The 13,540-nt window shown below is 35.7% G+C and overlaps 1 long non-coding RNA gene across 1 annotated transcript; it reads right to left on the bottom strand.

Annotated features, from left to right (window-relative positions):
- Nucleotides 1-755: 755 nt before the first annotated feature.
- On the bottom strand, nt 756-10,005 carry LOC118754270. Its single transcript, XR_004994870.1, has 2 exons — nt 9,891-10,005; nt 756-793 (listed from the first exon to the last, which is right to left on the bottom strand). It is a non-coding gene; the product is annotated as an uncharacterized LOC118754270 (long non-coding RNA).
- Nucleotides 10,006-13,540: the final 3,535 nt, after the last annotated feature.

Genomic DNA, 13,540 nt, shown 5'->3' with positions numbered 1-13,540 from the left:
AATTATTGTAAAGAATTTTCGCGAAAAAATTTTTTGTTTTCTTTCAACAGCAAAAATATTATCCCAGGAGTAACTCATCGTTGGAAAATAAAAACTAGAGATAATTTTTTTTTCAATTTAAGGACTGGGCATACATTTTTAGTCATTTAAAAAAGTGGACATAAGTTTTATGTCATGACAAAAATTTTATATCAAGACATAAATTGTATGTCGGAACATAAATGACCATAATTTAATGGTATGCGTTTAAATGAGTAAATGTGTCAGTTTCTTAAATGACTAAAAATTATGTCCAACTTGTGAAGTATAAAAAATTTATGTACAGTTTTTGATTTACTAAAAATGTATGCCCCGCTTTCACGTTCAAGCTTCCATTGATACATACTCACAAAATATTTGCTCGTATCTAGTAAACTTTTTATAGAGCCTACAATTCAGAAAAAAAGTTTCACAAGCGCCTTTTCTTACAACCAAGTATGTACTTCGTTTCTTTGTTACTGTCGTTTACTTATGTCAGAATAAAATTTATTGGATAGTATTTTTTAAAAATAGATATTACTTTCCCACAAATTTAAGATAGATACTCAAGCTGCTAGCACTTACTCTTACTTTTTTTTAACATTTTCGTATGCAAATTTTTTTTACATAAATTTCGTTGCCACTTAAGTTTTACTACTCACTGTTCTTTTTATATAGTAAAATTTCGAATTGATCTTGTTGCTGATTCTCCAACGTGTATTCCAGTCGCGCGACCGTTTCCTTGTCTGTCAGCTCGCCATACATGAAGCCGCATCTGAAAGGACAAAAAAAAGTTGTAAGAGAGAAAGACTATACCTTTTTTAATATTAATTATTTTTTCTTTCTAATGAGTTCCAGGCTTGCTGATTTTTACCATCTTTGAAAGATTAAAATTATAATTTATCCCAAAAAAATTCTAATCATATAAATGTTCCCCATTTTTAGTTAAAGAATGTGAAACACCGAGGTTTAAAAATAAGACTGAGAGTGGGATTATGGCAGTTGATAAGTCAAATTCAACTAATGGCAATCTCATAAACTACCACCTTCCTGTGCTTGTAAGGCATGTGGATCGGAGTCCTGTGAGCTTGAATAAAAAATTTGATCTACATGCATGTTAAAGAAATTACATCATAAGCCGCTTGAGAAGTGCACAATTGTAATAAGTAAGTTGTAAGCATTCTCATCTCAGAACTTCGTTTAGATTCCGACAGAGCATGGTACTAGACTTAGAATCTTTAAAGCCGAGATTAGAAAAGCGAAGGTGTCTTCATCGATGAACTTCTACGTGTAGATGAAGACCAGCCTTAAGTCCTCGAAACATAGACTCATTCGCGCTAGGAACCCTGTCCTCCTAGATTATCTAAATGAAGATGTGAAAGTTGGGGAATAAGCGGCGATGAGTCACTCAAACTACTCTCTTCGAGGCTCATATTTGAATAGCTGCAGGTGTGGTGTCGTGTGACTGGCTAGCCCTCTCTGAATTATACTTTTTATCTATACGTAATTCCATCTATTTATAGCCATATAAGCTCGTCATTGTTCTTTGATTTTATGATTGCATTGAGGAGCAATGCCAAAATGAATGAAAACATCAACACAGAAGCAAAAAGAGAAACGAGCACACGCCAAATAAATGAATTCGATAAACAAAAGCGAAAATCGGCGAAGGCATACCGACTATTTCGAAGAGGGTGAAAGGGACAGAGCAGTGCTTACAGAAAATCAAACACAAAACTCAATAAAATAAACAGAAATGGGCAGAAATGACACAAATCCTTGTTTGCGAACGAGGGTTGCAGAATAAAAAGGATTTGAAAGGCGCTGTGGCGGCGATGGCACAAAGAAAACATGGAAAGTAAATAGTAAAAGTGCGCTTACTAGGGCAGTGGCACGAAGCTTGTTGTGCCACAAAACAGATATAAGACAAAAGTGTGGAGGAGGAAGGTGAACCTGATTGGTAACGGGGTATTTGCTTGCGTACGGTTTCGATAGCTTTAATGTAGAAGGCAGGATTGGTTCGTTGGTTGGCTGGCTGTTAGTTCGACACGCAACTGATTGTTAGTTTTAGTTTAGGTGACTGATAAAATTTTCCATATAAGTATACAGTGAGAGTGTGGGAAATTCAGGTAAATTTGAAGAGCGTAAATGGCTTGGTGGTAAAATGTTTAATTCGCGCTCAACTTTTGCTACTTTCTTTAAAGTTTTTTTCACACTCACAGCCTTGGGGATTTCGAAAACATACGTAAGCGTATGTGTGTGTGTAAAAGCCATCAGAATCAACCGCTACACATTGAAAATATATATAGAAAACCAATGTTAGCCAAACAGCGGCAAAGAAAGCAAACAAAATTTGACACAGCAACAACAAAAACAACAGCAAAAGCACACCGCAATTCTCAACCACCGAACGCAGCCGCAACCGCAGTGTGAGAGCGAGTGACAATAGCAACACCCGCAGAGCCAATAACAGCAAAAACAATAATAACAACAATAACAAAAACAATTGAATAATAACATCAACAGCAGCCACTAAGCCGCTTTGCTGTGGAGCAACAAAAATAAAAGGAATATTAAAAACAAACAACAATTGACTTGCGACTTGCAATATGTGTGCTGGCAAGCAGACAATGCAACGTATACACACACACACTCATTCACATGGCCTACGTTATAAACTTGCAACAACATTGTCTATTTTTAGGCGCTCGCAATCGAATGCTGCTTTGATTTTATTTTAGTTGATAGTTTTGTCTAGTTTTGCGTTTACCCTCAGCGGTCCCCTCTGTAGAGAAGAGGAAAGCTCATGACTTATAAAAGATAACATTGTTTACGTGGTTTGTCATGGTTGGAAGAGTGTTAGAGTGGAAGAGCTTGGCAGGCAAAGCGGAAAATGATTTAAATTGGGTTAATTGTGATTTCAAACTTTTTGATTTTAAAATCTTTGCGATTTTATTTAAATATCTGTTTGTTGTTACTGGCTATAGGCTTTGGTCATTGAAAAACTTTGCAAAAGCTTTTGTTAAATAAAAAAAAATAAGAATATATTTTTGATAATTTTAAAATTTAACATACATTTTTGGCAATATGAAAACTGGACCAACTTAAAAACTGGACATAAATCATTACGGTAAAAGGGCATGCATTTTTGGTAAAGGACAGAACATAAATTTTTGGTGTTCTGAAAGCTCATCATACAATTTGGGTAACTTAAAAATATGACATAATTTTAGGTAATTTGAAACCATTGCATACATTTTTGGTTTAAAAAACGGTTTAAAAACTCGATAAAAGTTGTTTGTCCCTCGCAACAGAAGCTAGCCCCACGTTACCCTTTGAGCGGTTAATGCAAAAGCTAGCTCGTCTTACCAAAGTGGTAAGTGCCAGAATGCCTTTAGCCAGTACCGCCAGTATTGAGCTCACCATACAGCGAACAGCGTCTTGCGTGCCTGCTGCGGTTGATCACTGCACTGGATGAGCTGTGCTATGGCCAATGGCTTCAACGCCGCTATAAAGTTACCTGCCAAGAAGGACGTACCGCTTCTAGAATTCTTCGTCGTCAGGTACACTAACAGCTTAGGAATAATGGGGTCTCGAAAGAGGACTTCATGAAGGTAGAAGAGGGTATTCGGTAGACGCGGTCTGTTATTTAGAAAGATAGCAAACGATCGAGATATTATAAGAACAAATGAAAGCGAGCCCAAAATTAAAAATAATAATAATAATTAAGTGCTCGAAAAATTATTTTATTGTAGCATAAGGAGCAACGCCAAAAAAATATATAAAAGAAGAACAACATAAATAAGAGTAAATAGCCACGCGCTGAATAAATCAACTGTGTAGTAGGCCAAAAGGCAGAGTAAAGTGGCCAGATCGTAGCAAATAGCATCGCCGACACAACGCAAGCAAGGAGGCAACGCGCACCCAAGGATATTTAAAAATAACTTTGGTGAACCGCTGCAAAAGGAACGAAAACAAATTTGCAAACCCAAACCAACACACAAATCTCAGACAGGGGCAAGTAAAGTGCATGCGGCGGTTAGCTGTAGCTGGCAAGCAGCGGAGGTGGCTGGCTGGAGAGCTGAAAGCCAGGCAGCCAAGAAAAATGCAAAAACAACCCAGAAAATAGCGAAACGAAAGCCGCGGAAATCAACGCAGCAGTGAGTAGCAGCTATTGGCCTCTAAAAGCCAATTTACAGCTTAGGTAGCCGCCGCTGCCGCCGCCACAAGGCGAGGAAAAGCAGGAAATTTACGGCTTGAAATCAGCGAGCAAAAGTGTAAGGACGCAACCGAAAGGCTGTCATGTGGTTGCACAGATACATATTTGTGCCGGCATAAATGTGTAAGTATGGAAATGAGTGTGCGCGTACACTTGCGAAAGATGCGTTAAAAGGGTCCAACTGCTTGTTGACTATTTTTAGAAATTAACTGCTTGCGGCGATTGTAAACATTTGCCGCATGTTAACGGTAAATCAGGCGCTGTCACGCCGCTAATTACTCGGTGCGGTCGATGTGAGTTAAGGTGAGCTGAGTTGAGCTGAGCTGAGGTCCAAGGTAGCCCAGTTGGGTCAGGCAAGCAGGCACAGGTCAGCACGTTCATCTCGCTGGCAATGAGCAACGCGAGCAGCAAGCGTTTGAGGAACAGTGAGATTGGACGATGATGTGGGCCTGAGTCAAAGTGCATTGCCAATGTATAGCTCGCGGGTAAACAGGCAGTCGACGGAGCAGTTGTACACGTGCACTCCACACGCACTTCCATGCTCTTGCGTTGCACTAAGTGTAGGTGAATAAAGCAGCTGCTTTATTTGGCTGAAGTCTACAGGTTATTTTTAGACCTTGTGCTACATAATTTTAGATTGACGAAGATGAGTTGACTATTTTTCTTTGCTCGCTGAAATGCAAGTTTTCTCTACACTCGTACGCTAAACGATTTTCAAGGAAATGTATAGCTTAGCAATGTTTAGCTGCACAAAAGGCTCACGATATACCGCCAGCAGCTGCTTGCGTTTATACCTTCTTCTATTTAGAATTCTTTTTGTTTTCACTCGCTTTTATTAATACTGCTTTCCTTTACTCAGTTCTCATTTAGGCGCTTAAAACACCATTTGACCAGAAAGCACAGCCAAGTAGCGAAATTTAACAAACATTTTTCGTATTTACGTTCTGCGCAAAGGCACGTCGGTAAGGGTGGGAAAGATAGAAGGTAGAGTGCTTGAAATACATAGAAAAAAATTAAGGGAAAAGGTCAGGCCACAAGAATGTTTTTAGCGTGTTTTCAGCTGTTGCTCAAGCTCATAAATTAACAAATTAAAATAATTGGAAAACAAGTAATTAAAAAAATTAAAGACAAGCTTTCATTAGTGGTTGGTAAAAAAAATAAAACTCAAACACCTTAACGGTTTTATTTTCTGTGGAGTTATTTCTTTCCATTTAAGTATTATTTATACATTCTGAATATTAAACAAATCGGACCATAAATATGGGTTTTCCCAAATATCTCGACTCTAGCGCCATCTATCGTGCAACATTTTTGTGGCGTTATTCCCTTTCATTTTAGTAATATACGTTTTAAATATGAACCATATTGGGCCAATAACTATGAATTTTCTAAATATGTCGACAGCTGCGCCACCTAGTCGATTAATTTATCTTTCATAGCGCATTTTCATCGGGCTGAGCTTAGTCTAAAGTTTAAAGTCTTTAGCTCGTCGGGAAGTTGGTTTTGGACTTAAGCAAAATATTTCATAAGCGTTTTGGGAAGTGCATACAAGAGCTAACTCAGCATAACAGGGCAATTCTGGTTAAGATAGCAAAAGGTCTTTCGTAAGACAAATGATGGACAGCTGGTAAGATATTTCGAAAGACTTTTGTTATTCTAGTCTTAGAAAAAAAAGCTCTTTCACTCACCGTGGTGAAAAGCTTTTTTAAGGGGAAAGCACTTGTATCATTTAGCTCCGGTGATTGAAAGAGTCACAGTTGCTGAGTGGGCAAGGCAAAGACATGCCAATCGAGAAATCCGAGTTAGTTTTTTTTTTAATCTAAACATTTTTATTTAATTTTTCTGATTTTTGATTTTTAAGTTTTATGTAATTTTTAGAAACTTATTTTATGTATTTTTTTCTTTTTTCATTTTATTTCTTTTTTTATTTAATATTCTTGAATAACTGGTTATATTTTTAAATTCAATTTTATTTTTAAAAACTTATTTTATTTTATTTTTTTTAGTTTTTAAGTTAAATTTTCTTTTAATTTTCCAGATTTTATTGTGTAAAAGTGTATTCTTTTAAATTTCATTTACTATTTAGAAATTTCTTTTATTTATTTTCTCTTTTTTAAATTTTATTTGTTGTTATTTTGTTAAATGCCGGTTGCTCAATGTCTGATTAGCACTAGTCGGCGGTAGAAGCTCTGGTTAAATACAAGGACTGCTTTATCGATCACATGTTATATGCATGACGTCGAAAAAGTCGATAATGATGATTAACCGGCCAGTAGTGATAACCAGACATTGAACAATCGGCCCTAAAACCTCCTCGCTAGCAGATTTTTCGATTAGTCTTTCGAAAGACAGTAAAAACGCTTCAAGATAGTTGCCAGAATTGCCCTGTAAGTGTCATATTTTTAACGCTTTTGTCAAACAACTGACTTAACTTTTAAACTCTTCTGCAAAAATGACGTTCTTGTTAATCAAAGTGAGTGCGAGAAAGTCCTCTTTTTATTGTAGATATTGTATTAAAAGCTCTTAGGGTTAGTCACAATTTTTGCTGTACCAATTTTACTCTCTGTATCGGTTCACATTAGCTCTAATGTGCTGAACATTCTTTTAATTTTAGCCCCCAGGATTTTTTTTTTAGAATTCAGTAATTAAGTCGCCTATTACTTTTTATTTACCTCAACTGGTGGTTTCACAGAAAGCTTTTATGCATTTTATGCCTTTCGGAAAACAATTCTCATCAAGTGAACTGGGCAGTCAAATACCAGTGTTTATTTAGCACAGTGAATTGCAAATAATGCCAATAGGAATATAGCACACAGCGATTGAAAGCGAAAAGGGAAAATATGGAGCAGACTTCCAAGGCAATATGACGTCTACGGCGGAACTTCGACAAGGATATGAAGGTGAGACCAAGCGCAGGAAAAATGTAGGCGGCCAAAGGCAAAAAGTGGCAGACGTATCGCTGTCAAATGAAAAAGGCAATCTCTGCTTTACAAATCGAACTGTAACTGGGTCAGAGGCCAACAGACAGCTAAGCTGCATTCGATTTAAAAGCAAGGGTATAATATATTGGCCATCAGCGAATAGCACTTGTGTTCGCATGATTTCTTCATTTTCATTTGGAAACTTTTTCCCTGTGGCTGGTGTGAAGCAACAAAACAACTGTGTAAAAAAAAATAAATTTTTCCGCTTACACTTTTGCTTGCATCGCATTTCATGCGTCCAGCCACTCACTTGCTTCTTGCTTTTGCAGCTGCCAACGACAGACCGACATACTTCCCTCAGCTCCTCGCATTTGTTTCGCAAAAAGCGCTTTGCATAAATTTCACTTTATTTCGATTTAGTTATTTTCCAACTCACAACGGCAGTGTTTGGCACACTTGCAGCTAGGGAGGAGTCCACTGCGTAGCTCAGCTGTTGTAGCTAATGAACGGGATTTGTATTGTACATAGTCGGGGACAAGCTGGATTGAAAATGGCGAACGAGGGAGGGGCGCAAGCGAAGGTCGTATAAATAAAATAAATAAGATAAGCAGCCAAAGCACTGCAGCAATTTCTTTGTTGGAACGCAAGCTAATGGGGGTAATTTTTCACCGCTCAATTGTTGTTGAGACCGCCGATGAGGAGTCTATGGGGAAGATTCGACTTTAATGCTGTTGCGTCTTGCGCACTTGGTTGGAAATTATTATTCAAATTGCTGTTTTACGTGATTGGAAGGGGGCGGGGTCGATGTTTAAACTTTTTATCGGTGAATGTAGATAAAAATTGTTCTGTTGCTTTTGTTAGAAATTTAAGAAACCTACTATGTATGTATGTAGTAACGAAATTGAGTTAGCATCTTTTCGAAGATAAATTCGGATCTTCAAAAAATTTTACTGTTAAAATTTTGTGCATGAAAACCGCTGGAAAGGCATAGCCACATAAGAAAAAAACGAATTTTTTGGGTTGTTTCTAGACTTTCTTCAGGGATTTTTTTTTGGAAGCTTCAATATATTTTTCGCCTCTATGAATTTTTTTCTGGTACTTTTTGGGTATCGTGTATTTTTTTGTTTGGCAAGAAAAACTGATATTTTTGGATTCAATATAAAATTAATAGATTCGTAAATTCTTTGCGGGTTTTCGCAATTTTTTCGGTTCTTTTTGAGGTTTTCGGAACTCTCTGAGATTTTCCCAGATTTTTGCTTTGCGGATTTTCCAGATTTTTTTGGTTCTTTATGAGATTAACTTTCTGAGGTTTTTTTCGGAATGATTTTAGAGTTTTCGCATTTTACTAGGGACTTTTCGAGACGTTCGGGCTTTTTGTGTATGTAGGTCCATTAATTTTTATAGATTGTTTTTACCTATCGCGTTTTATTCTTGAATTGCCGGGATTTTTTTTTGGGAAATTCCGGAATTTTCACAAGCTCTTATTTAACTTCCTCTGTATGCATGTATGTACACTAGGCGACGAATGAATGTACACTTTCACTTGTTCTAATATAATATTCGCAATTATTTTCATGAAAAATTGTTTGTATTATTTGTTTATGAAAATATAGGTAATTCTATAATGCAAACCATACAAATCAAAGTTTCACACTTTATATAAAGTTCACAAAAATTGTAAAAAAAATTTCATCAAAATTTTCAACTTTTTAGTCAGAATTTCTAAAAAAATTTGGAGTATGCAGTTTTTTAGCCAAATTTTAATCAAATGAAGTGCAAGTTTCAACCGGCTAGAAAATCGCGTTGGTTTTTGAGATTTTTTTTGTAGACGGCTATAAAACTGCATACTCGAAAGTTCCGATTTGCTTATGAACGTATATTACATAAGCACATGAAAAGGATTAACTTCACTAAAAATTCTGCCGATAGGTGGCGCACAAGTTGATGGAAGTATTTAGCAAACCACTATTTATGGTCCGATTTCGTTCTTGTTTAGAAAGCTTGCTTTAAAAATATTTGTTTTTACCATTAACTTATTCCGTTTATAATTAAGGAGTTTTCCGAAAAAAAGTGGACGATACAGAGGTTTGTGCTCAGGCAGAATTCAAGAAGCATATTTTTCATTACCATCCTAGATATTCTATTAACAAAATCTGACTATTCCGGATCTTTAAGATGATTTACTCATTGCAACATTCCACGTTTAGTGAGTAAACCAATATTGAGCCTAAAAGTATGCACCACACTAAAGCTGCAGAAACATGTAAGTACTTCTCAAACGGAATTGCAATGTTTATTTAAAGGCAAAAACCGCAACCTAGAATGGGATCATTAAAAATCAGACGACTGAAGACGAAATCCATTCCGGGTAAGACATAAACTAATTAGGTCAGTGGATTTTATTTCCGCTAGGATGATCTGTGTAGAATTTTCTGATATTTGGGATCAAACTAAGAGACGTCCCTTCTTATGCTTTAAAATCGCATGTAAGGCAACCCTTTTTTTCACTTTCGTTTTTTTCTTTAGATCATAGATGGAGGGCCCTATTTTTGTCACTTTAAATAACATTTAGAGCGCTTAACAAAAACAAAATACTAGTTTTTAGTGGTTCAAGTCCCTCCTAATTGCCATAAAAGTTTATACAAAGAAAAATCTACCTACAAGAGGGCAACATATGAAATTTTTGGCACCAATGCATTTCAAATAAAGATATTCTATACACTTGTACTCACCTGCACGACTTCTGCATGACTTCCGCGCGATTGTAGCCACTAATTTTGCAAAAGGACTCATTGCAATAGACAATCGGAAAATCCACAATCTGTGCGTTGGCAAGTAGAAATGAGCTGTCCGCTGAAAGGAATAAACAGAAAATAAAAAATTAAAAAACTGTGATAAAAAATCGTAGGCGGAAAGATTTTTTCCCTGAATCAAAAGACGATTTATTTGACGTACATTGAAGTCAGCACTTCAAAAGCTGATACAAAATATGGAGCGTATGGGCGTTTGCGTGAGAAAATACAATTTAAATATTTTATAAAGTTAATAGAAAAATGTCCATATGTTCGATTCAAACCAAAACAATAATGCACATTAAAATACTTTGCCACGCATTTCGAATAATAAACCTTTTTTTTTGGTTTCTCATACCTTCGAACGAGTATTGTGCACCATGGCGTATGAGTAATAATCTCTTGACTGCCCTTTTAGCAATACTGAGTTAATTTAAATTTCGCAGGGCTCTGTGATTAACTTGGCTCAATTCAATGATCGGGGTTTTCCTTCCTTTTTATGTTACTTCTGCTCCTCTTCCGCCTTTACCCTTCCTAAGCTAAGTCTATGCCTACATCTAAGCCACAGCGCGCTATAAATCTTAAAGCTTCCTAATCACTTTTTGCCGTCTTCTAATCCACCACTCACTTGCGCTTAGCCTTAGGTTACTAATACCGCTGGCTATACCGGAGATAAATGCATTTATCCTTCCGCTGAACAAATACACCCACAAGCGCAGTTCCAATTGCAAAGCAGCTGCGATTTGCAACATTTTCGCGCAAAGGCGATTGCTTATCGTCAGCCTTACTTTTTTTTTGTTTTTTTACTCGAACAAAGTGTTGACTTTTATTTACAAGCCGTAATACTACTATCGTTTGGAGCATGAGTGGATATGTAGTCTATGTGTGCTTATGGTAGTTAATGGCGTTCAGAGTCATTTCAACTGTCGATTTATTTGAATGTGTTTGCATGTGGATAAGCGATAAGACCCAAAACGATTTATGTGCAATGCAATAAAAATGAACATAAACAAGACGAGAAACGCAGAGCGCAGCAAGTAACCCCTTTGCGAAGACTCTAAAGCCAAGAGGAGTAGTGTACTTGTACATTACCGTAAGCTTACTAAGGGGACGTTAAGTGTTTTGCTTGCCGCAGCAGTTTCACTTTCAGCAACATTCAAAACGACAGCGCGGTTATAGTACTTTTATGGCCCGCACTCATACATATATGCAAATACAGTCAGCGTCAAAAATTTGCATATCCTGATGTTTTGACGATTTTATTTATTTATATTTTCTATTTAAAAAATTTCTTATTGTTTTTTTTTTAATATTGTTGATTTAACAGCAAAAACCACGAGAATATTTCTTTTTAATTGCATACGGATCTCGGGAAAATTCAAGAAATACCAATACATTTTTAACGAACTTTTTTTTTATTTTTTTGAGTATGCCCATTAAATTTAAATTTAAATAAAGTGCAAGTTTCAAGTCGCGTTTTCGTACCTTCTTTCACATAGAAAACGATTTTGTTAATGCGTTATATGGAAGCAAATGTGCAACACCCTCGGCAAATGGCCTACAAACTGCAAACTCAAAATTTTTCTAAGAAATCGAATTGAAATTTTAGTCATACTTGGTTTTGCATTTTACCGAGTTCTGTAAGATATTAAAAAAAAATCGATTCTTGTGGTTTTTGCTGTTCAAGTAACTATATTTAAAAAAAAAAAAAACAAATAAGAAAAATTTGATATAAAAAATACGGGGTATGCATATTTTTGACGCTAACTGTATATGTTGTGTATGAATGTTTATAGCATTTACGCGCATTATTTTTTACAGTTATGGGAACTTCATTTTATATGCGACGCTGCACGACATTGAAACTTTAAAATCCCACACCCCCACTGCGCTTCGGCAAAACACGAGAAAAAGACAAAAATATATTAAAAAAAAATACTTACACTTTCAGCTAAGCACACATACGCACATTATTATGTATACTGTCGGCAGTTAATTCAGAGACACAAACACAATGGGCAAGGCAAAAAGAAACAGTTGCGGGTTTTTTTAGTTTTTTTTTTTTAACATTTTTATGCAAATTTTTTAAGTTTATACCGTTTTGTAATTTGAGGGGATTTAAAAAAAAAAAATCTTTAAGAGACTATTTTTATTCTTAAAAAACTCCATTTTTGGAGGTATTTTCAAATCGGTCCAGCTCACGTAAATCTTAATACTTTTCCGAAATATTTTGGTGGACGTCTTAAAATATAATAGATTTTATAATTCCAATGGGGACACAGTACAGATTTTTTTTTGTATGCAGTCTAATGTACAGAAGTATTAGGGTAATTTACTCGGTTTTTGCAAACCGGTTTCCACCGTTTTTTTTTTTTTTTTGATATCTATAAAGGGTTTTTTTGAAATCTTTGTCGAACATCGAATTAACCAAATTTTTTTATCGAAAAAAAATCCGGTTTTTTTCATTTCATAGTAATCTTGACCTCTCAATGAAAGTTTCGATTTTTTTTGACGTTTTCAAGAATTTTTTCCAGTTTAAGGGAAACCTCTAAATAGTTTTAAAATTATATCCTACGTTATTTTGGGATAAACAGTATCGCATATTTGATTCCAATAAGCGTAAACTTTTTCGACGGGTTTGGCCCAGTTCACAGTTGGACACTCGTGTTCTGTGTGTTGATGTGGTGAGACAAATGAAGAGATCTACGCTTTTACTCCACCTCCGAAAAGATCTTTTATAGCAGAAACGCACTCGTAGGGTTGCCATTGTCTGCCGAAATAAAAAAGTCCATTACAACAATAAAAACGATTTCAACGACCTCTTTTCGCAGCGTTTATGGCTTTAAAGTTTATTGCTTTAGTGCGCCATTTTAGCTATCATAAACATTACTTTAGCTGTATTAACGAGATGCCAGCAGTCAACGTAATTTATTCGCTATTAAAAGCCAGAACATAAAAAGTGGAGTAAAATATGTAGCACAACAAATTTAAGTAACGTAAGAAGGTTATTACTTGCTGTTTTTTATGAAATTTAAGACAATTCTTCCCAAGTAATAAAGCCATTTGTTCGTGGAAAAAATATTTTCGCTTGAATTTTAAAGATGTAATTCTCTTTAACTGACAAAGCGTTGCTAAAATGTTTTGAGATTTTTTACTTTTCGATCCCTTTTTTGTGAATTGTTATTCAAAAGGCTTGTTCCATGTATTGAACTTAAGTATTTAGTATTAAAACTTAAGATTTCTGTAAAACCAATATCAACTTTTTTCGCCTTTTTGACTGCTTTTGTCTATATTTTTGTATAAACTGAAAATAAAATTTCTATGTTAGCGATATACTGCCTAATTACGCGATCATTTTATATGATTTAGGACCGTTTTCTCGAGTGGCTGCAAAAAATTGCCGGCCGGTCTGGTTTATCGACTTTTTATCGATTGCCTATTATAAGCATGTGAGCGACAAATTTTTTTTAAAGCACCGGTTATCTTTAACAGGCAGTCTACAAGACGGCCCTTGGATTTCAAAAAACCGGATTTGAGCTACAGTAGGTCATAGGGGTATTTTCTTTTAAATTTTTTTATACATTTGAAAT

Source organism: Rhagoletis pomonella, unplaced genomic scaffold (genome assembly GCF_013731165.1).
Source record: "Rhagoletis pomonella isolate Grant_MI unplaced genomic scaffold, Rhpom_1.0 Rhpom_scaffold_03610, whole genome shotgun sequence".
Taxonomy (NCBI): Eukaryota; Metazoa; Arthropoda; class Insecta; order Diptera; family Tephritidae; genus Rhagoletis; species Rhagoletis pomonella.
This window is presented reverse-complemented; position numbering and strand designations above follow the sequence as displayed.